Source organism: Aquarana catesbeiana, linkage group LG13, assembly GCF_042186555.1.
Source record: "Aquarana catesbeiana isolate 2022-GZ linkage group LG13, ASM4218655v1, whole genome shotgun sequence".
Lineage (NCBI taxonomy): Eukaryota > Metazoa > Chordata > Amphibia > Anura > Ranidae > Aquarana > Aquarana catesbeiana.
The window spans coordinates 74,669,978-74,695,263 of record NC_133336.1 but is presented as its reverse complement, the minus strand read 5'-3'; positions in this window follow the sequence as shown (position 1 = coordinate 74,695,263).

Here is a 25,286-nt window from a genome sequence, read left to right as displayed (position 1 = left end):
GCAGATTATACTGTTCATGCTTTCAGCTGCAGTGTTAAAGTGTATGTAACATCCAACAATGAACGTCTTTTATTTGCTCTTTTTGTCTATGAAATTTACTTTTTATAGTGTTTTGTTATATCTATTTTTTCATGCAAAAAAAAACCCTCCACAGACCAGTTTAGCGCACTACAAGTTCCAGCTTTTAGAAATGTACTTCAGGAATTTCAGCAAGATTCAAATGGAGACTAATAGTAATGCAACAGGGATCCTGCAGCTTCCAACAGAGATCCAGGAAGATCCAGTAAGCTCAAACGACAAAAAAATTGTTGCGTGGGATCCTCATTAGTATAGTAAGAAACTTTTATTGGACCATGAAAATAGCACACTTACATGTAGTATTGTTGACATTCAGCATAAGGATTGGATGTGGACACTGCAAAGCAGTTAATGTGCAGCAGTTTATGGGTAGCTTTTGCTTCCCTAGCCGGCATAGAGAACCTGGCCTGTACCACCCCCTCCTTTCAGTATAACTTAGGGGTTGCCACGTGGCATTGGTGGCATTGGTGGCTTTTTGACAGCGATTTTTGACAAGTCCTTTATTAAAAACACAAAAATAAACAAAAACGCTCTGCTCCTGCCGAATGACAGCTCCATTGCCTCCCACTCCTAAATAAACAAAGGGTGGGGCCACCTGGTAAATTCACAGGCATCATGATTGACGTTGGATGTTCACCGGGGGACAATCTCTTTTTATTTTTGTGTTTTTAATAAAGGACTTGTCAAAAATTGCCTCCTGTGTTGATTTACACTTTTTTTTTGGTGAAAGAGCAGGGGTACTATGTACCCCATATCCCATATTCATTCACATGGGGGGGGGCTGGATCAGGGGGCCTTCCAGATTCCAATAAGCCCCCATGCCCACAGACCCCCACAACCACCGGCCAGGCTTGTGGGGAAGAGGTCCTTGGCCCCATCAACATGAGGACAAGGTGCTTTGGGGGGGTGCTTTTGCCCTAAAGCACCCCTCATGTTGAGGGCATGTGGCCTGGTATAGTTCAGGAGGGGGAAGCACTCACTCGCTCCACCTCTCCTGATCTGCTCAGGCTGCATGCTCAGATAAGGATTTTGTGTGTGGGGGGGGTATCCCACACCATTTTTTCCCTGATTTTTTTCAGGCCAGTAATTATTTTCGTTACATTCAGCTGTCAGTGGGGAACCCCGTTGACAGCTGATGACTCATCGTTGGTTAAGGACACAGCAGCCGCCCGCCCCTTAACAGCCAGTAACTGTTATGGTTGTTAAGGAGCGGGCGGCCACTGCTCCTTAACAACCAGTACACATTCCTTAAATACTGCATGCCTCGACCACTACTTAATTACCTCATGGATTTAATTATTTATTTCCTTCTGTGAATTGAGGTTAACGCCTGTTTATGCGGTATGTATCGTGCATTTTCAGCATTTTGTGTTAAATACCGCAGAAAGGTATAGTGAATTGGCAGTTTCAGGATCTCATGCAGTATTTAGGAAAAATGTGTCTGGTCACCTACAGTACATACTGCATGTGATCCTAACCTGTGAATGGAGCACACTATCTTTCAGCTGTGTGTCTAATAAAATGATTACCTTTCTTTTAAAATTCTGTACTTGCATGAAGTCAGTGATGCTATGAAATGTTCCTGCACTCAGCAAGGGTAGCTGTGGAGAACAATTAATGAGTGTTGGAGCCATAGTACAGCTAATGAGGCCATCATTACTGATCCCAGTTTCCTGTCTTACATGGAACCATCATCACGTACCATTTAGTGCTAAGTAGCCTTTAACCAGTGCATCAATAATGTCATCATGAAAATATTAGATAGATATATAAAGTGTATCTAAACCTAAGAACAAAAATGTAATATATTGCAAGGTTATTGGTCCTAAAATGAGGTAGCTGCTTTCAGTCTGATCGGTCTGATCCTAATTAGAAAACACAATCTTTTGTGCAGTAAGCTAACAATGAACATTTACTACGTTGTACTAATAAATAAACAAGTAATATATAGTAACAGATTTTTTTAGTTTTAGTTTTAAACAAAGGGTAAGGGTTAATATTGCCCTATTTTTAAGTTTTGTTTCTGCAGCTATGGAGGAGATTTTCACTCACTTCCTGTATGGTGGTTACAGAGACAGGAAGTGTGTCAAACAAAGGCACAGAAAGTAATAAAAAGTTCTTATTGTATTAGCTGGGTTTTGAGTAAAAATAATATATGCAACTGTAAGTTCTTCTATGAGTCTTTAGTGAGAAGCAAAGTTTAGGTTTCTAACTTAGACTACCAAACAAATGCAGAGCAAAGCCAGACTAACAAAACTGCATTAGCAGGAAGTCACCGTATGAAAAAGAGATCCATAATAATGCCTATTACATTCTGAAACATTTTCCCTAGTAATTGGTTACTTATTATTTGTGATAGTTATAGCGACATTCAGTCACTTATCAAAAATGGAGTGACTTGAAAATGATTTGGTATCATTGATGGTATGACAATTGGAACTAGTTATCCAAAATATCCCCATGCATTAGATAGAACAGGAAAACTCTTTTCTGGACTGTATCTGGCATAAGAATGAATCTACAATATAATCAACAGACAAATTAGGGGTTGTGCACAAGGACATTTGTTTACTTCAGAATGTCTTTTTTCACAATACGAATCAACAGGGATGCTGAAGCAGTTCAGAAGCAGGTCAGAGGGAAATCAGAAGCATCTCAATTACAAGCTGTGATGTTTAAAATATACGTCAACCACAGGTCAGCAGATTCCTATTTCCTTCTGTTACATAGGGTGGGTGACAGTTCTAAGGTTACATTTGGCCTACTTTGCTTTGTGTTACACTTCTTTGGGCACAACTGCTCCCAAGTACTTGAATGCATGCATTTGAACAGTGATGGGTTTGAATGTGTTGCGCACCCCCTTAAGGGCCGCAGATGAACTGATCCCCCACCCTGCACAGCCAGGCACACCAAATTTCCACAGTCAGTCAGAGAACAGTCCGTGATTTATTTTTATTTATTTTATTTTTTTTATTGAGGGCAATGAACTTGGATGGGAATAGGGGAATTATGTGATGCCCACTTGACTTTAAAGTGATACTAAAGACTTTTTTTTTTATATGACAAACATATTATACTTGCCTGCTTTGTGTAATGGTTTTGCACAGAGCAGTCGGGATCCTCCTCTTATCAGGTCCCACGTCAGCGCTCCTGGCTCCCTCTCTCTTGCCGGTTCCCTAACAGCAAGCAGCTTGCAATGGGGGCACCCAAGCAGGTTCACTTCTGATCAGTGGCTCTGTGTGACCATTCACACACAGAGCCATGGCGTGGCCCTGCCCCCTCCATCTCCTCACTGGCTCACTGGCTGTGATTGACAATGGCCAATGGCTCCTGCTGCTACCAAAAAGCCAATCAGGAGTGCGAATCCTGGGAGAGGCAAGGCTCTCTTGGACATTGCTGGATTGAGAGGGGGCTCAGGTAAATATTAGGGGGCTGCTGCACACTGAAGGTTTTTTACCTTCCTGAATAGAATGCAGGAAGGTAAAAAACCTTGTGCCTTTGCAACCACTTTAAACAACAAACTTCAGGGACACTTCTCCTATATACAATCATATATACAGCTTCTCTTCTTCCTCCAGCACATTCATGCTTGCAGAAACCCAGATATGCCACCCTGTTGTGGTTTTGTAGCCCATTACAGGCAGGGATTTGCAGCCCCTATACTTGAAGAAAGGATGATACAGCTAACAATTTCCAGTACTTCTTCCTGTGATCCCAGAGCCCAGCACCACCTCTTCAGGTACTGCCAGCCCACCTGGCTGCAGCTGCCCCTTTCACTAGCCCTCCTAGCTAACTTCTCCACAGTCTTCCCAAACTGACATTCACCAGCCCACGCGGCTGACTTCTCAGGAGCTCTTCCAGACGTACTGACCTGCTGCTGCTGTCCTCTCACTTGCTCCTATGCCTCCAGGAAAGGATTCCTCCGTGTGTTGTAGAGGTTTCCTCCAGCACCCAAGCCCCAGGCCTTAGGTCACCCCCCCAGACTACGGATGCGCCCTGCAAGGGCCTCTGACAGCGTCCTCAGCACTCCATCTCCATCTTCCACCTGACTGCCCCTGCCGGCATGACTCATGCCCATTTATGAGTTGCCTTTCCCCTTCCAGCCCCTTTTTGCTGGGGATTGGTCGAGGACCTCATAAATATGCCAAGCAGCTCCTCCTGGTCTCCACCCACTACATCTGGAAGCTTCTCCAAGGCTCCAGAAAACAGGGGGAGGCACCAGAGATGCTGCTTGCAGAGTCATCCAGCCTCTCTGAGTCACGCAACCCTGACTAAAACTTAACCCAGGCCTGGCTCTCAACCAAACCAATTTTCCTATACTAAGAAAACTTTTTACATCTAGCACTCTAGTTAGAGGGTGCTTCAAAAAGCAGTGTTTGACAAAGAAGTCTGGCTGCACATGAGGACCCAGCCAATGCATACATTTTTTACCACACTGATTTTTTTTTACCACACTGATTTTCAGTGTCTGTAAGAGTTGAACACATCCTCCAAGATTTTGTTAAAAATAGAGCCAATGGTGGATTTCTGAGTGCCCTTTGACCTTCCGTTTTTTGGGGTCAATAAGGAGAGGAACCTGCTTTCTTTTGGGTGCTGACACCAGGTAGTTTCATGTTGTTTGAGATATTCAGGTTGGTGGAAAAAGATAAACAGTGATGTTGCGTATTCACATATATGGAATGAGGTTTTTATTTATATGTATGGTGTACTACTGTATATGAATTTATCACATTTGTTTTTGCATTATCTATTTAATTAGTAATGTGTATATAATGTGTGAGTTATCATAGATTTAAACCATTATATTATTTATTACCATTTTTATATGAAGTCACTGATATTTAATAGGGTAAAAGCACTTCTTTATTTTGATTATATATGTATGTGCTTGGTGTATTGTTTGGTGTTTTCAGCAGATTTGGTGTATGTGAGTGAGTATTTTGAGGCACAGTGCAATTTGGTATTTATTAGCTTTTAATACACCTTATATCAGGGGTCTTCAAACTGTAGCCCATAGGCTGAATGTGGCCATTTGCTTGCCTTTATCCAGCCCTTGGGGCACTAATTCTCCCTCTGACACCAATTATGGGGCACTATTGCTCCCACTGACACCAACGATGGGGCACTATTTGTCTCACCGGCTCCAATGATGTAATTTTTTTTACTCCCTCTGACCACGGAGCTTATGGCATTGTTTACGCCCTTTGTTTCAAAAGTTTGGAGACCCCTGTCTTAACCACTTAACAACTGGCCCATAGCCGAATGGCGGCTGCAGGGCGGTTGCTTAACTCTGGGAGGGCGTACTATGACGTCCTCCCAGAATTCCCCTCTCGCGCACCCCCTGGGACATGCACCCGAACACATCCGTGACCGCTGGGTCCAGAGGACCCGGCGCATCACGGATCCCGGTAAATGGCCGCTGATCGCGGCCATTTACCATGTGATTGCTCCGTCAAATGACGGAGCAATCACATGTAAACAAACCGGCGTCATCTCATGACGCCGGTTCCTCTCCTCCCCTCCAGTGTACCGATCGGTACACTGTGAGCGGAGAGGGGGATAGATGGATGGCTGCAGCGCTGTGGGCTGGATGTGTAGTGCCCACAGCACTGCTCAGTGACATCCAGCCATCCATGCTCAGCCATCCCTAATGCTCTGCAATGCCCCAGAATACTGTGCAATACTCTGCAATACCCCGCAGTACTCTGCAATACCCCACAATACTCCGTAATACCCCGCAATATTGTGCAATACCCCGCAGTACTCTGCAATACCCCGCAATACTCTGCAATACCCTGCAGTACTCTGCAATACCCCGCAGTACTCTGCAATACCCCGCAATACTCTGCCATACCCCGCAATACTCTGCCATACCCAGCCATACTCTGCAATACTCGGTGATACCCAGCCATACCCAGTCATACTCGGTGATACCCTGCAATACCCTGCCATACTCAGCCATACCCAGCCATGCTCAGCCATACTCTGCAATACCCCGCCATACTCTGCAATACCCCGCCATACTCTGCAATACCCTGCCATACCCCGCAATACCCCGCCATACCCTGCCATACCCAGCCATACTCAGCCATACCCTGCCATGCTGAGCCATACTCAGCCATACCCAGCCATACCCTGCCATGCTGAGCCATACTCAGCCATACCCAGTCATACTCGGCGATACCCTGCCATACTCAGCCATACTCGGCCATGCTCGGCCATGCTCGGCCATGCTCGGCCATACTCTGCCATGCTCAGCTATACTCGGCTGTACTCTGCCTCTGTATGTGGCCAGGCTGTGGAAGTCTCACACATGTGGTATCGCTGTACTCAGGAGGAGTAAGAAAATCTATTTTGGGGTGTAATTTTTGGTATGTACATGCTATGTGTTAGAAATATTGTATAAATGGACAACTTTGTGTTAAAAAAAAAAGCGTTTTAACCACTTCCCGCCTGTCGGCTGTCATACAACGTCCTTGACTTTGTGCGGGGACATCTGAATGATGGGTGCAGCTACAGGCATCATTCAGATATCAGCTTTTTCAGCCGGCGATTCCCTACACCATAAGAACAATCATAGTGGCTGTTCCACTGCTTGATCATTCTTATGGGAGGCGAGAGGGGATGTCCCCCGCCGCCCTCCGGTGCTTCTACCGACTCACCGCTACGATCAAAGCCAGGATCTTTTTTTTTTTTTTATTTCAGGCTTCCCAGCCAAGAGGTGAGATGTGGGGTCTTATTGACCCCATATCTCACTGTAAAGAGGACCTGTCATGCCATATTCCTATTACAAGGGATGTTTACATTCCTTGTAATAGGAATAAAAGTGGTCAAAATTTTTTTTTTTCTGGAAGAAAGCATCAAACTAAAATAAATAAAGTAAAATGAACAATAAAAAAAAAAAATTTTTAAAGCGCCCCTGTCCCTGTGTGCTCACATGCAGAAGCGAACGCATACCTAAGTCCCGCCCACATATGAAAACAGTGTTCAAACCACACATGTGAGGTATCGCTGCGATCGGTAGAGCGAGAGCAATAATTTTGGCCCTAGACCTCCTCTGTAACTCAAAACATGTAACCAGTAAAAAATTTTAAAGCGTCGCCTATGGGGATTTTTGAGTAGCGAAGTTTGGCGCCATTCCACAAGCACATGCAACTTTGAAAGGTGACATGTTGGGTATCTATTTACTCGGTGTAACTTCACATTATGCAAAAACATTGGGCTAACTTTACTGTTTTGTTTTTTTTTAAAGCACAAAACTGTTTTTTTTTCCAAAAAAACACATGTGGTATCGCCATACTCGGGAGTAATAGCAGAATGTGTTTTGGGGTGTAATTTGTGGTATGCATATGCGATGTGTAAGAAATAACCTGCTAATATCACAATTTTGTGAAAAAAAAAAAGTAAAAAAAAAACTTGATTTTGCAAAGAATTGTGGAAAAAAATGACAACTTCAAAAAACTCACCATGCATCTTTCTAAATACCTTGGAATGTCTTCTTTCCAAAAAGGGGCCATTTGGGGGGTATTTGTACTTTTCTGGCATGTTAGGGTCTCAAGAAATTAGTCAGTACTTCAGGTGTGATCAATTTTCAGATATTGGCACCATAGCTTTTGGACTCTATAACTTTCACAAAGACCAAATAATATCCACCGATTTGGGTTATTTTTACCAAAGATATGTAGCGGTATAAATTTTGGCCAAAATATATGAAGAAAAATTACTAATTTGCAAAATTTTATAACAGAAATGAAGATTTTTCGGTCTTTTTTCTTTTATAGCGCAAAAAATAAAGAACCCAGCGGTGATTAAATACCACCAAAAGAAAGCTTTATTTGTGTGAAAAAAGGACAAAAATTTCATATAGATACAGTGTTGCATGACTGAGTAATTGTCATTCAAAATGTGAGAGCACCAAAAGCTGAAAATTGGTCTGGTTATTAAGGGGGTTAAAGTGCCCATTGGTCAAGTGGTTAAGGGCATTTTCCACTCTCATTGGCCACAGTCCGGCACCCCTAAGGTTTAACCACTTGTCGACCGCTGACCATCATATGACGTCTTGGGCTTTCAGTGGTAATATCTGAATGATGCCTGCAACTACAGACATCATTCAGATATCAATCTTTTCCACCGGCGATTCCCTTCACCGTAAGAACAATCATATTGGCTGTTCAGCTGCTTGATCGTTCTTAAAGGTAGCCCTCTGGCTCCTGACACCCTCCGGTGCTTCTCCCGGGTCGCCCGTGCCATCGGCGACGCGGAGAAAGAGTCCACCTCTGGCGGAAGTTAGCCATAGAGATTTCCGAGGGACAGATGGTCCCCAGCAATCTCTATAACTCTCGGAGGCCCGGACGCGATGTTATGACTAAGTAAACAAAGCCGGGGAATCGGCAAGAAAGGCTGGGATCATGAATTTTTTTTTTTTATCTCAGCCTTTCCTACCTAGAGGAGAAATGTAGGGTCTTATAGATCCCATTTGAAAATATCTTGTTCAAAAAATTGCTGCGCAAATACTGTGTGACAAAAAAGTTGCAATGACCGCCATTTTATTCTCTAGGGTCTCTGCTAAGTAATTTGAGTAATTTTCTAGCAAAAAAAATATTTTTACATGTAGGGGAAGTGGTTAAAAGGCAGTAAACTGGCCCTTTGTTTCAAAAGTTTGGAGACCCCTGTCTTAACCTCTTCAGCCCCGGAAGGTTTTACCCCATTCATGTCCAGGCCATTTTTTGCAATAAGGCACTGCATTATTTTAACTGACAATTGTGCTGTCGTGCGTCACTGTACCCAAATAAAATTGATGTCCTTTTTTCCCCCACAAATAGAGATTTCTTTTGGTGGTATTTGATCACCTATTTTGTTGTGCTATAAACAGAAAAGGTCGACAATTTAAAAAAAATATATATATTTTTACTTTCTGCTATAAAATATATCCAATAAAAAAATGTAAAAAATCTAATTTCTTCATCAATTTAGGCCAATATGTAATCTGCTACATATTTTTGATAAAGAAAACCCCAATAAGCGTATATTGATTGGTTTGTGCAAAAGTTATAGCGTCTACAAACTATGGGATATTTTTCTTTATTTTTTTCTTCCTTTTTTTTCACTAGTAATGGCAGCGATCAGTGTCCTAGAGTGGGACTGCGATATTGTGACGGACAAATTGGATACCTAACTGACACTTTTGACACTATTTGGGGACCAGTGACACTGATACAGTGATCAGTGCTAAAAAATATGCACTGTTATGCCCAGTACACACGGTTGGATTTTCCGACGGAAAATGTATGATAGGACCTTGTTGTTGGAAATTCCGACCGTGTGTGGGCTCCATCACACATTTTCCATAGGAATTTCCGACACACAAAGTTCGAGAGCAGGCTATAAAATTTTCCGACAACAAAATCCGTTGTCGGAAATTCTGATCGTGTGTACACAAATCCGACGCACAAAGTGCCACGCATGCTCAGAATAAATTAAGAGACGAAAGCTATTGGCTACTGCCCCGTTTATAGTCCCGACGTACGTTTTTTGCATCACCGCGTTCAGAACGATCGGATTTTCCGACAATTTTGTGTGACCGTGTGTATGCAAGACAAGTTTGAGCCAACATCCGTCGGAAAAAATCCATGGATTTTTTTGTTGGAATGTCCGATCAATGTCCGACTGTGTGTACAGGGCATGACTGTGGTAATGACACTAGCAGGGAAGGGGTTAACATCAGGGGCGATCAAAGGGTTAATGTGTTCCCTGGGAGTGCTTTCTAAACTGTGTGGGGGGTTTTGACTGGGGGGACTGGGAGGAGACTTGGGGGAAACAGAGATCTGTGTTCCTGCTTAGCAGAAATGCAAGATCTCCATCTTCCCCTCTCACAGAACGGCGATCTGCCTGCTTACATTAACCGACGTTCTGCCTTTCTCGGGAAAGACCCACTGATTGGTTCCCGCTGTGTCCAATCATAGCGGCCGTGGGTAGCCCGCGGTGTGCGTGCGTGCCCCAGACCCCAAACTAAAAATGACATCCAGGTATGTGATTTCGCCCAGGAGGGCCGTCCTGCTGCAGTATATCTGCACATTACTGCGTTGCAGTTCATCATAGACAATAGTTCACGCACATTTTTGCAGCTGTCAATGTGTGTTGAGGGGCAAATGAAAGTTCACGATACATGCCCTTTCATGCACTGAAACTACCCCTAGGAGCAGGCCATGTGGTCTTGACCTAGCTAAATTTGAAAAATGACATGCTCTTCTCTAAATGCTAGGCATATAATCCAAGAAAATGCACATCACCGTTTTAACTATGTGGCACCATACTAAAATTTAGTGATGGATATCTTATCACAAAACATATTCTAGCTAAACAAGAAAACATGAAAGTAATCTTATACTGAAGGCTTTATATGCATGTCACATTCAGTGTGCTTGGACTGACTTTCCTAAACACAAAGTACAACTTTTTCATTATTTTAACACCTTTAATTGTTACAAAGCAACAAGTGCAAAGTGCATTTACTGAGCGACTGACATTTGTGGTAAAGGTGCCATCATATATTCTATAGGTTAAAATTTTCTTTTGTAAAGGGGTTAAACATGGCGTCCATGCAGCAGGAGCTTAATTTGCCTTTGGCAGAAGAACCGGTGAAGCGTGCACATGTTTGCATGCAGACTAATTAGTGGCCATTAGCACCATGACTTAGTGATTTTAATGAAGAATATGCAGTTCATTAGGGATGGTTCTATAACGCGCACTGACCTGCTGGTGTTGAAGATTCAGCAAAGTGGCAGAAAATAGGGCAGTTTGGAAGTCAATGCTTTGTAACCTCTGCTAAAGAAGGGCATTCGAGAAACCTCATACAGCTTGTTTATATTCCCCTAACCAATTCAGCCTTGTAGAGAGGGTATTTGTCATAAAATACAGGGATAATAATTGGTTTACAGATATAATTAATGATGTACTGTGTGCTTTGCCAGATAATTGTGGTAACAATTAATGGAACATACAGGTTTGAACAAATAGTTACAAAACTTATTTCCATATTAGGTAGACACATTCGAAAATAAAGAAGTTAACATCCCTAACTGTTCGTATGGATGATGTATTGAATATGTAACAAATCTATCAGGTTATCTCTTCTCTTTTTATATTGAGAGGCTTTTGTGTAGAAAAGGAGAGTTAAAAAAAGTGGTATGCTCAACCAAGGCTGGAGAGGCATACCCTTGGAAGGAAATGCCTTGGCTTTCTATTGTATATCTATTATTATTATTATTATACAGGATTTATATAGCGCCAACAGTTTGTGCAGCGCTTAACATAATGAAGGCAGGCATTACAGTTACATTACAATTTGGTACAAGAGGAATCAGAGGGCCCTGCTCATTAGAGAATTATTTTTGTTTGAATTTCGTACTATTGGGATAAAATCTTAGGAACAAAGAACATGGAGGAGAGATGGGTTTGCTTTAAGAGCATATTAAATAAGGGCATTACCCAATGCATTCCATTGGGTAATAAATTTAAAAGAGCGAACAAAAGTCCTGGATGGCTTAACTCCAATGTAAAAATGCATATAAATGCAAAGGAGAAGGCCTTCAAAAAAATTTTGAGGGATCATCATCAGCATTCAGACTTTATAAAGAATGCAACAAGAAATGTAAGGGTGCAATAAGGACGGCTAAGAAAGAACATGAAAAACACATACAAGAGGAGAGCAAAAAAATCCCAAGAAATTCTATAAGTATGTGTAGCACCCTGCTCCTGTTGATCAGGCGCTTATATGTAAATTTAGTGGGTTATCTGTTCTGTATATAATTCAGATTTAATCTATGGCTAAATTAGCTTCTGTTCCAGCATTGGCTGTGTTGTGTGCAGTTTCACGCTGTTGCCTGTAGGTGTCGTCACCACAGGCCAGTGTTGAAAAGCAACAGGCTGAAGTGTATTGAGTGCTCTTCTTTCTCAGAGGCAACTCGGCAGAGTTGGTCCACTGCTATGCATTCTGGGAGAGAGTACTTAAGGGGCAGATGCCATTTTTGGTTCTCTTTCATCTGCTGGCCCTCCTGGCCTTAAGGTATGTGACGGCTTCCTTTCAGTCTTACTATAAGTGGACCCAGAGGTTGTCTGGGGCCTGCTGGTTTAGAGGTGGTCCTGTGCTGTCTGTCCTGCAGGAAGAAGCCAAGCAATTGAGAGGATCCAGGGGAGGACCCATCTTGAAGAGGACCGTGCGGAAAGGCTGGTCTCAAGAGGGGCTTGGTGACTCAATTGGAGGATGCATCCTAACCAAACTTATCGCACGGTACTGCCGGGTCGGCTTAAAGGTTCTAGTACTGTGTTGCTGTTCATCTAAACCCATTACGTCCTGTGGCAGAGGACTGTTCATCTAATACCACATCCTGTGGCAGAGGCTCGTACAACAATTTTGTTCCTTTAAAGTCTGTAGCAGAGACTTTTTGTTCGTGCGCCATTCCAGCTGCTAGGTCAGTGAGAGAGACCTCTCCGGGTGGGCAAAAGATCTTTGGACTGAAGGTATAATTGTTTCCAAGATCTTCAAGTCCTCAGTGATCTGAAAAAGGTATTTGAACTTTCCTGCAACTCCCTTTCTACCTCTTCACTGCTACTTCTTTCAAGTTCTTTCATTAAAGCATTGGAAAAATACTAAAGTGACTGGTGCATATATTGTTGGATACAAAACTCAACATGGACTCTAGGTTCCTGATGTGGTGAAACTACAGGTAAAGGGGTGACGGTAACAACCCAAAATAATTCAGCAGCTCCTCCGGGGGTTAGTGCTACATATGTAAACAGTAAAAAAGGGAGACTGCACCTAGAGTATGCTGTCCAGTTCTGGGCACCAGTCCTCAGGATGTACTGGACATGGAGCGAGTACAAAGAAGGGCAACAAAGCTAATAAACATTCTAGAAGATATTAGTTATGAGGAAAGGTTGCGAGCATTGAACTTATTCTCTCTGGAGAAGAGACGCTTGAGAGGGGATATGATTTCAATGTACACAATACCATACTGGTGACCCCACAATAGGGATAAAACTTTTTCGCAGAAGATGACAAGACGCGTAGCCACTCATTAAAATTGGAAGAAAAGAACATGGCACAACAGCAAACCTGCCAAGAGACGGCCTCACACCAAAACTCACACACTGGGCAAGGAGGGCATTAATCAAAGAGGCAGCGCAGAGACTTAAGGTAACCCTGGAGGAGCTGCAGAGTTCCACAGCAGAGACTGGAATATCTGTACATAGGATGACACGACAATAAGCCGTATGCTTCATAGAGTTATGCTGCGTAAACACCATCAGACTTTACGGCATACTTGGTCCGGCGTACCGGATTTCGTCGGACAATACGATCGTGTGCGGGCTCCAGTGGACTTTGTTTTCTCAAAAGTTTGACGGACTTAGATTTGAAACATGTTTCAAATCTATCCGACGCACTCGAGTCCGGTCGAAAAGTCCGCTCGTCTGTATGCTAGTCCGACGGACAAAAACCGATGCTAGGGCAGCTATTGGCTACTGGCTATGAACTTCCTTGATTTAGTCCGGTCGTACGTCATCACGTACGAATCCGTCGGACTTTGGTTGATCGTGTGTAGGCAGGTCCGTTCATTCGGAAAGTCCGTCGTAAAGTCCGTTGAAAAGTCCGCCGGGCAAAGTATGCCGTAAAGTCCGGTCGTGTGTACGCAGCATTAGGCTTTATGACAGATTGGCCAGAAGAAAAACATTACTTTCAGCAAAAAACAAAATGGCACGTTTTGAGTTTGCGAAAAGGCATGTGGTAGACTCCCAAAATGTATGGAGGAAGGTGCTCTGGTGTGCTGAGACTAAAACTGAACTTTTTAGCAATCAAAGAAAACGTTATGTCTGGCGCAAACACAACACATCACCCAAAGAACACCATCCCCACAGTGAAACATGGTGGTGGCAGCATCATGCTGTGGGGATTTTTTCAGCAGTTGGGACTGGGAAACTGGTCAGAGTTGAGGGAAAGATGGATGATGCTAAATACAGGGATATTCTTGAGCAAAACCTGTACCACTCTGTGTGTGATTTGAGGCTAGGACGGAGGTTCACCTTCCAGCAGGACAATGACACTAAACACACTGCTAAAGCAACACTTGAGTGGTTTAAGGGGAAACATGTAAATGTGTTGGAATGGCCTAGTCAAAGCCCAGACCTCAATCTAATAGAAAATCTGTGGTCAGACTTAAAGATTGCTGTTCACAAGTGCAAACCATCCAACTTGAGGGAGCTGGAGCAGTTTTGCAAGGAAGAATGGGCAAAAATCCCAGTGGTAAGATATGGCAAGCTCATAGAGACTTATCCAAAGTGACTTGGAGCTGTGATAGCCACAAAAGGTGGCTCTACAAAGTATTGACTTTAGGGGGTTGAATAGTTACGCACATTGACTTTTGAAAAAAAAACATCTGTCAAGTTGTGGGCATGTTCTGTAAATTAAATGATGCAAATCCTCAAACAATCCATGTTAATTCCAAGTTGTGAGGCAACAAAACACGAAAAATACCAAGGGGAGTGAATACTTTTGCAAGGCACTGTATATTTATTGTACAGCTTCATTTTTTTTTCATAACTTTAACAGAACAGAACGTTTTCTTTTGAAAAGGCCGCAAATATATATTTTTAAAATCATTTTACATATTTAGTTTGGGAAAACTCAGTTCCTTAAATAAGTGCTGTAGCAAGACACTTCCTTCAGATCCAAACTCCTTTCATATTTCCCAGCTCTGACCTGCTGCTGCAGAATTTTTTCTTTTGTTTATTTTTTGTTTAAGTTGCAATAAATATAGTCTTCATAGCTTAAATGGAAGCTCCAAATTGGAAAGAAATACTTCCTTGCAACCTGTTGAATGGATCCAAGTTAGGTGCAGAGATCAGCAGACACTCTGGGAGGTATATAATTTGTCATCAAGTCCAAAAGAAACTATGCAAAACTGATCATCGTAAAACAAAGCAAAACAGTATCAACCCTGGTATGTTAGTCTGGCTGGCACAATTCATGCTGACAAGTGCTGGTAAGGCTCGTTAAGCTTATTCCCAGGTCTACAACAAAATGGCTTATAAACAAACAAAAAAAAAAAGGAGAGAGAAGTGGCGCTACCTAAGTGTAGTATTTATTAAGTATTTATTTTTAAATAAAAAAAAATAATTATGCACTTACTTGGACAAGGTATTGCAAAGCATATCAATAAGTCTGCAGCAGGTGGTAACCTTCTACCTCCAGGTGGATGTGATATAAGGTGCTTGGAACCAGAAAGTTAACCAGGGGAACACCAGGAAGAGCCAACAGAAGCAGCAGAGTGTATGTGTATACCACATGTATGAGAACCACCGTGGACTGTAAGGAAGTGTTGCATCAGTGATGATGTCATATGTGGGCGTGGCCCCTTTGTCCTGAAAATGGGGTCATGCCTCGAAATGCATACCCATGCCCAGTCTGCTGCCTTTGTTGGCCCTTGGGGAACTTGCTCACCATTGACCACCTGGAAGGTCACCACCTGCTGGAAATTTATTGATATGCTTTTCAATATCTTGTACATGTAAGTGCACAATTAATTTTTATTTTAAAATGTTTTAATAAATACTACACTTAGGTAGCCGCGCTTTTCTCTCCTTTTTTTTTTTGTTTATGCATGGTTTGCTGGTGAGAGCCTTACCAGATCATGCTTTAAAAGAGACTGCTGACACTACCATAATGTGAACTTCATGCCACTGTGTATTTTTTTTTTGTCATTGCAAATTTTATTAAGGTACGCATAAGTAGCATATAAGACCCCTTTCACACTGGGGCGGTGCGGGCGTTAGCGGTAAACCGCCGCTAGTTTTAGCGGCACTTTACCCCTCTTATAGCGGCGCTTTTCGGACGCTAGTGGAGTGCTTTTAACCCCTGCTAGTGGCTGAAGAAAGGGTTACTAGCGCCTGTGTTGCCCCAAAGATGCTGCTTGCAGGAGTTTTTTTCCCATCCTGCAAACGTACCTCCCCACTTTGAAAGCACTGGGGCTTTCACACTGGGGTGGCTTGAGAGACGCTTTTCAGGCACTTTACAGGTGCTATTTTTAGTGCTAATACGCCTGAAAAGCTCCCCAGTGTGAAAGGTCTCTAAAAGTGTACAATAAAGGTAGGAACAGATGGTATTGGCAACAGGAGTTCATACTTCCATACCGAACAGGTAAATGAAGAAATCAAGTAAGGGTGATCCGCTTTGCGGACCAAAGCAAGGAGGCACACCCATTGGGGGGGGGGGAAGGTGAAGGAGAGTTAAGGGTAAATGTGGGGTGGGTGGGGGGGGTGGGCAGGGGAAGGAGCAGGGAGGGAGCTAGAATAGACAGAGCATGTATGGACTTTTTTTTACATGGACTTTTCCCAAGGACTCATAATACACTTTCTTTTTATGTTATTTCTGTCAATTCTCATTTTTGGCAGCTGCACTAGTGCCCCCCTTTTTCTTGTGCTTGGGTACCCTTAGGGCATTAATGCTCTTTGCAATTTTTTCAGTTAGTACAACAAAATGGCACCCCTCTGAAACACCATCGGTCACAACTACTGTATGTTAGAATGGCTTCAGCCAGATCTCCACCCATTGGAGAACCCCCTGTGATGCATTTCACCCAGTTTGGGAAATGTATATTAAAAGCTAGCAAATCTTTATTGCTTCTTGACATGCATGTGCTGCTGCAATATACTCCGCTTTAGGTGAAGATGAAACATTTACTTGCTCTCGACTAGACCAACTTATAGTTCCTTCCCCCTATTGAAATATGTAATCACTTCTAGATTTATAGTCTGTGCAGTCTTCCGCCCAAGTCGCTCTGGCAGGGTGCTGAAACTTTTCTGGACAGTATGCCCCCTGCAGCAGCTATGTCTGGTCTTGTTACAGTGGCAATGTATAGCAGCTTTTGGATAGTTCTGCAGTACATGCCTTTATTGGGTAGCAAGTTTTCTCCTTTATTACTCTTTTGGTAGCCTGGTTCCATGGATGTTTTTACTTCTTTTGCATCTTGCATGTAGAACTGTTTCAAGATGTCATCAATTTTCTGACTTTGATTGAAAAGATAACTTTCATCTTCTTCCCTCTCTATTTGGATCCCAATATAGCAAATGATGATCTCTAACTTTTTAATTCCAAAGTTCTGTTTCAGCTTGCAAACTATCTGATTGTAATTCCCTTCTTGTTCAAAACAGTCATCAACATTAATTAAGATGTATACCCATCTGTCGTTTTGATTGCTGGAATAGAGACAGGGATCTGCTTTGCTTCTTCAGAATCCATCTCTCGTGAGTACTTCATTTTCTTTCTCATGCCAATTCCTTGCAGATTGCTTAAGCCTGTAGATGCTGTTTCAAAGTTTACACACAAGGTTGTGTCCTTGCTCAAACCCTGCTGGTTGCTCCATGTAGAGGTTTACCTTAATGTCTCCGTATAGGAAAGTGGTTTTGATGTCTAGGTGCTTCACTCGCATGCTGTTCCTGGCTGCAATGTTAAGTGTATTGATGATGGAGTGTTTTACGACAAGAGAGAATGTTTCGTTGTAATCTTTTTCAAATTTCTGGGAGCATCCCTTTGGAAACTAATCTGGTCTTATATTTGTGGATATTTCCTTCAGCATTCGTCTTCACCTTAAAAATCCAATTGCTTCATAAAAGTTTTGCGGTTAGGGGGAGTACTGTGAGTGTCCTGGTTTTGTTTTCCTGAAGCAATTTTATTTCTTCTTTCTCCATTTTCTGGCTTTGCTTTTTAATATTTTTTCTATGTCTTCCCAGGATATTGGTTTAAGTATGTTAAGTATGTTATGATGATGGCTGGTGCACATGGTCGCTAAAGAACACCTAGCTATTCCTGCCAACTTCTTTTTACTGTGGCTTTTAGTTCCCATCTACTTTTTGAGTGGTTTGGTGCGCTCCTTGCTTTTTTGTCCAGTATCTCAACACATGGTTGTGTCTTGTACACTCTCTCCTATAAATGTTTGTGTAGAGAGTCGTCTGTGACCCTTGTATTTCTCCTGTGGTCCACTAATACTTCCTGGGGCAAGGGTCGGATGTAGTCTGGATAATTGTGATCCATTTATGCATAGTGGTATGTAGTACTCAAAATATCTCCTGATGAAGCCTGTGTATCGGCGAAACATGTGGAGATCAAGTTACTGCATGAACACAGCATATGGATATCTCATTCCGGCATTTTACCATGTGAAAGAATTTGTAAAAACCCTTTTTAAATTGATTTATTGATGAATTTTGAATAAATATGTGGTTTTAAGGATATATGGCTTAATTTGTTGGCACCTTTAAAATCCCATGTTTTTTTTTTTCTTGTATGTATTTGTCAATGAAAGTCAGTAGATATCTGTTCCTGCCTGATGTGAGAATGTACATGTGATTGTGCATGACACCATGAGGCAGGTGTTTTTTCTTCAAGTGGTCTGTGGAAGTGATGTACCTGTGGCTTTTGCTTTCATACAACACTTGCATTTCATGAGCATTTTGCAAAGCAGGATTGTCATATCTTCTGATAAACCTCTCTTTAAAGATTCCTTTATGGCTTCTGGGTTTCAGTGCCCCAATTGTCTGTACCATAGGTGGATGCATTTATTAAGGGGATTCTAATGCCCCGTACCCACGAGCGGACTTTTCTACCGGACTGGTCCGACGGTCTATCCGACGGACTTCCGATGTACATTCCGAACAAACGGACTTGCCTAAACACGATCACACCTAAGTCGGATGGATTCGTACGTGATGACATACAACCGGTTTTCGTCCATCGGACTTGCATACAGACGAGCGGACTTTTCGATAGGAACTGGGTCCGGTGGAGTTCCGACGTAAAGATTTGAAACATATTCCAAATCTAAAGTCTGTCAGTTTTTCGACCGAAAAAGTCTGCTGCAGGTCTGATGAAGCCCACACACGGTCGAATTGTCCCCTGGACTTGGTCCATCGGACCAGTCTGGTCCAAAAGTCAGCTCGTGTGTACGCGGCATAAGTGGCAGTCTTGGCTTGCTCGTCTGTGGTGATGAGTCTGTAAAGGTGCTCATCCAATGTTCCTTTTCCAAGGATTTTTCAAATTGTGCATTCATCACCTTGGAATTGAACTGTGCAACCATTGTTAGCAAGGGTTTTTACTGATAGAAGGCTTCCTTCTATGTCTGGGACATACAGTACATTTTTCACAAGGATACTTTACTTGTACCCAGATGGTGTGATGCAATGCAAGAACCTTTGACCATTACCTTTTGCAGTAATCCTTTTCCCATTTGCTAGGAAGCTTTTGGGGTCGATTGACTAAAACTGGAGGGTGCAAAATATGGTGCAGCTCGGCAGAGTCTTTATTTTTAATCAAAGCCTAAAGTAGAACTATAGGCAAAACTTTTTTTTTTAGCATAATGGAAGGAACCCTGTCAGATTATTTTTTGTGTATGCAGTGTATCATGAAAAATCATAGAGATCTCTGTAGCATAATAATGTTTTGACTTTGGTTATAAAAACGGTTACAATCACATTTGCGGCTTAAAACATAAGCATATACTCACAGTTGGAGGGGCGAAACGTGTCAAGCGGGGACAGATAGTGACATACTTCTGGTATTTGGAGTACATGCCTAGGCGGTGAGCCGACCCTTGAGTATATGCTTATGTTTATGATTTTTCATGATACACTGCATTGCAACTGACCATACTATTGCAGGAGACAAGAGAAATGAGATGTCATTTATCACACCACTGTCCTGTACACATATTTGCCAGCACACCATGGATCTTCAATTGCAGTCCAAAACTTTTATTACAGAGAGATCACATCACAACAGTGCAACTTTTCGGAGCCACACAGGACCCCTTCACACCAGGATGCTGTTATTGATATACCTTCTTGACCCTAATGCCGTGTACACACGATCGCACATTCCGACAAAAAAATCCATGTTTTTTTTTGACGGATGTCAGAAACTTGTCTGAAACTTGTCTTGCATACACACGATCACACAAATGTCGGAAATTCCGAACGCCAAGAACGCGGTGACGTACAACACGTACGAAGAGCCGAGAAAAATTAAGTTCAATAGCCAGTGGGGTTCTTCTGCTTGATTCCGAGCATGCGTGGAAATTTGTGCGTTGGAATTGTGTACACACGATTGGAATTTCCGACAACGGATTTTGTTGTCGGAAAATTTAAGATCCATATCTCAAATTTTGTTTGTCAGAAATTCCGACGGAAAATGTCCGATGGAGCCTACACACGGTCGGAATTTCCGTAAACAAGCTCCCATCGAACATTTGTTGTCGGAAATTCTGACCGTGTACGCGGCATTAGAGTTGGTGAGTGGGGAGTGCAGGCGGGGAGCACGGAGGAGTGGAACTTGCACCGTAAGAGACTCATCTGCACGAGCACTTTGATTTGCACAATGAACTTTATTTTTTAAGATTGTTTTCATAAGCACTTAAATCAGCGCAGTTCACATTTATGAATTGTTTAGATTTTAATTTTATTTATATATCTATATATCTATCTATACATTGCACTTTATGGCAGGAGCAGCACTTGGTCTTTTGCCATTCATATTTAAACAAAACGCTAGTATACCACTATGGTGCCATCTACAGTTTGGAGTGCATAGTACATGTTACACTTCCAACACTCCTATAAGTGGAGATGAGGCTGAAGCCATTCTAACATAGTTATGACCGGTGGTGTGCATTAAAAGTGCGTGGAGGGGTGCCATTTTGTTGTGAACTATGCATTCTGACCCTTTAAAGGGAACCTGCACAGAGGAAATATGCTCACTGTCAAAGGTGACCTTTCTTTCTGAAAAAGCTGACCAACTGTCATGCTTATACAGCAGCTTCAGTATTTTCTGAGTCTCAAAACAAGTACGCAGATCAGTTCAGATTTCACTTTGCGCTCAATGGCTGCATGCTCGTTCTGGGGTATTGACTCGGGAATCCATGAAACCACATAAAGACTGGCAACTTGCAATTTTAGAAGGTCAATAATTCGAAACTCCATATGTTACTTAGTAAAAATTGTGTCTGATCAGGCTATTTTTTTGCACTATGCTAACATATAAAAAGAAAAATATAAAAAAATTCTGTATGGCTGCTCTGGAAGTAAATCAAATGTAGTAAAATTCACATTAAAGGACTTTTTGTTTGAAGTCAATGACAATCCATTTTAAGTAAAGATAGAAATCCTCCCCTATAGATTGCTGTCAGTGGTGTCATTTGCTCCAACCATCAATGGGCAAGTAAATCAACAACATGAAAGAGCATTGATTTTACTGACATTTCTTTGGGTGGGCATTAATAATTAATAATTAGTGTTATTTTTATGATACTTGAATCTAGGAAAGTGCCCCAGAGGTCTAAAAATGATTTAAGAACAATAGCTTAACACAAACTATTAATTTTTTTTTTTAAAGAAAAGTTTTTATTGGAAAAAAACAAACATCCACATTAAACATACAGCATCATAAGAAATACAATCTGTCACATTGCTGTGTGTAAATAAGAAATACAATCTGTCACATTGCTGTGTGTAAAAAAGTTAAGAGCTGAAGATATATTATACTCCTCATATCAGTTATTGAAATGCCACAGCTAAAACATTATAATACTTTTGTGGATAGAAAACATCCAAAAAAAACAGAAAAACAATATACTATAAACCAGTTCCTGAACTGTGTGGCCTAAAGTACTTGTCCATTCCCAAAATAAACATTCTTACCCAAAGTGCTCAACATTTTAAAAGCAATTCCCTCTACAGAGTCAGCCCCGTAGAATCCTATGCTTGATCAATGGGTTTGGTGTGAGGGTTGTTGAATCCAACCATGGCTGCCACATTTTGTAAAATTTATTAAGCACATTTCTATGTTGATATGTGAATTTATTTTGTATTAGCATGTTGTAAACTTGTTCTACCCATTGTCCCCTAGTGGGTGATATCCAATAGCATGCTATCAAGTTGCGAGCAAGATAAAGCAATCACAGTACTACCGTATGGCCTGTGGTGTCAGTGATTCCTCCTCAAGAGCACCCAGAAAAGAAACAATGGGGTCATTTGAGAGTTGAAACTGAAACACTTGCAAAATCGTAGTAATAACCCTCGACCAGAAACAGAAGAGCTTTGGGCACCTCCATATCATGTGTATCAGATCCCTATTATCTCTTTCGCAGTTTAGATATAGTGGGGAGCTCCTGCTACCCCACTTATGTAGTTGAACTGGTGTCCTATACACCCTATGTATAAAATAGAGATGAGAAGCTGAAACTGACACCAAAGGGGTAGAGGTTAGACATAAATCCCATGCTTGCCCATCTATAGACCCTAAGTCTTTTTCCCATTCCCTCCTACATGGAAGTTTAGATGCACCATGAGTAAATTGAAGGAGAATAAAACACCCTCTGGAAATCATCCCTTTTTTATCCTTCTGTAACAAAACCCCATGCATTAATGGATGTTCGACAGGAGTTAATACCAGAAATGTGCATACTGAAATATTTCGTTTCGGAATTTCGTTTTCGTCCGAAAAATAAATTTATTTAGTTACTCCCGAAATTAGTTTTTATTTATTTTGTTTTTCGTTAAAAATTGCATTCGTCCGAAAATCCAAATTAGGGTCGAATCTGTCATTGAAGGCTTATGGTGTCTGTTGAATGTTCAAAGAAGATTCGACGGAGCAGCTAAACTGTACAACGCCGTATAGTTTACCTGCTCCGTTGAATCTTCTTAGAACTTTCAACAGACACCATAAGCCAAAGTACGTGTGTACTTAGTTCTAGCTATTTTACTGCTCCTCCTCTTTGGTTACAATCAGCCAATAACATTCATCATCATCATTATTTTTATTTATCTTTTCTCCCCTACTTTGAATCTTTTCTCCCCTACGTCAAATCTTTTCTCCCCCTAAGTCGAATCTTTTCTCTCTATGTCGAATCTTTTCTCTCTATGTAGAATAATCTTGGACTAATAGAGTTAAGGTTAGGCACATTCGACCACAGGTTTGATGGACACAGATTGTTATTGTCATCATCATGTCGAATCTCCTATCTATATCGAACCGTTGTAGCAACGAAAACGAAAATAAAGCATTTGTTTTATGTCAGATTTTTCATTTTTCGGATTCTGCACTTTCGTTATCGTTTGTTAAAACGATAACGAAAATACCTGAAATTCAGACGAAAATGCATTCGGACGAAAACGAATGCACATGTCTAGTTAATACAGTATTGTGAGCCTGAGCCTGTATAGCATGCCTAAGTTGTAGGTATTTATAGAACTGGCTTCGGAGAAGGGCAAACTCTATTTGTAGAGCTGCAAAGGATTTGAATACCGAACCACTATATAATTGCGACATGTAAATCATGCCCATCCTTTCCCAAGCTTGGAAGTCTTGTAGTCTGAATAATTCCTTATACTAGGAGTTACGCCATATGGGTGTGTAGGGACAGAAACCATGTCTATTTAGAATACGTCTAACATAAAACCATAGGGCAGTGATGGCAAACCTTGGCACCCCAGATGTTTTGGAGCTACATTTCCCATAATGCTCAACTACACTGCAGAGTGCATGAGCATCATGGGAAATGTAGTTCCAAAACATCTGGGGTGCCAAGGTTCGCCATCACTGCCATAGGGTATTTGGTAGATTTATTGAGTTAAGAGCAGTCTCGAGATGGGATGGCTTTTAAAAAGGTCAGGGCAAGACTAGAGGATCCCCAGTGTACTAGTAAGTTAGGAATAGGGTCCAGAGGGTCTTTAGTGCCCCATGCCTCTAGATGCTGAATTTGAGAGGCAACATAATGTCTGGAGTGTGGAACAGCGAGGCCACCCTGATCCTTTCCCAGTTGTAGGGTCGATAGACTTATTCTGGCTATCTTATTACGCCATATTAGGGCCCTAAATTGGGAGTCAATTTAAAAAAACATTTACATGGTATCCAGATAGGAGAGTTATGGAATGTGTATAACAATTGGGGGGCCCGCACCATTTTAATGAGGTTGACCCTACCAACCACTGATAGTGTTTGGACCATGTTGTATATTTAGAATGGAATTTGTACAGTAAAGGTAGCAGGTTAATTCAATATATTGCTTAGGGTCTGGATTAACCTGTATGGCTAGATAACAAAATGAGGAGAATATCTGTATTGAATTAGGCATAAGGACTTATTTATTCCAATTGATGGTAAAGCCTGACAGCACTCCAAAGTTACTAATTAGTACCATAATATTTTGCAGGGATTTTTGGGTATCTCCTAGGTATATTAATGTGTTGTCCGCATATAGTGAAGTGACATCCTCCCGTAGGTTTCGTAAAAACCCAGTGATGGACAGGGAGGCGCGGACATGTACAGTATAGCCAGCGGCTCCAATGCTAGGGCAAACAGGAGAGGCGACTAATAACTTTTTTATTGCACCAAATGTACTAATATATTAAGACACTTTTGGACTCGTACAATAAGCTGCTTTATTTTATTTTATTTTTTCAACTCTATTCAATTTTCACAATTGTACATCAAAAATTATCCAGAAAAGAAAATCTAGATAACCAAAAATGAAAATTATAGTAATAATAAAATAAATAGCATAAAATAAAAAGAGATAACAAGACTTGAGTTTGTCATGTCAAAAGACAATAGCCAACCCATGTGCAGTAACCCATATCACCCAATTATAACAGACCAATCCTGGACTTACAGGAGAATGCTGGAGGGACTATTGTCATTATTGCAGAGGGACTCTCTGTGGCATTTAGAATCCACCCACTACTGTAGGAGGAAGAGGATCCTCTTCACCCTTTTTCCATGATGTCTTTGGACCCAGTTAGACACCTCAAAATTAAGGTTAGTATACAGATTTTTTTGTCATGGTGTAAAGGTGCTTAACTGGGGGGAGAGGGCGTAATTAAACTGTAGGAAGCTTTTTACTTCTAAGTCAGGCTTGCATCAGACTGTGCAAAATGCAGCCTACTGCCAGAATGTTTATAGGTTTCATTGAACTCTATGGACACTGATCTTTCTGCAGTTTGGCAAGCACAGCACAAAACATCTCAATATGAACAAGACCTTTTAAAAGACTGTCTATATGTGCCCTAAGGGTGGTGACTGCCTGTGCATAAACATGCATGTTTGGCCAATATGAGCATGCATTTTTATACACCCACAAGTTGCCAGAATTGTTTGGTCTAACTGC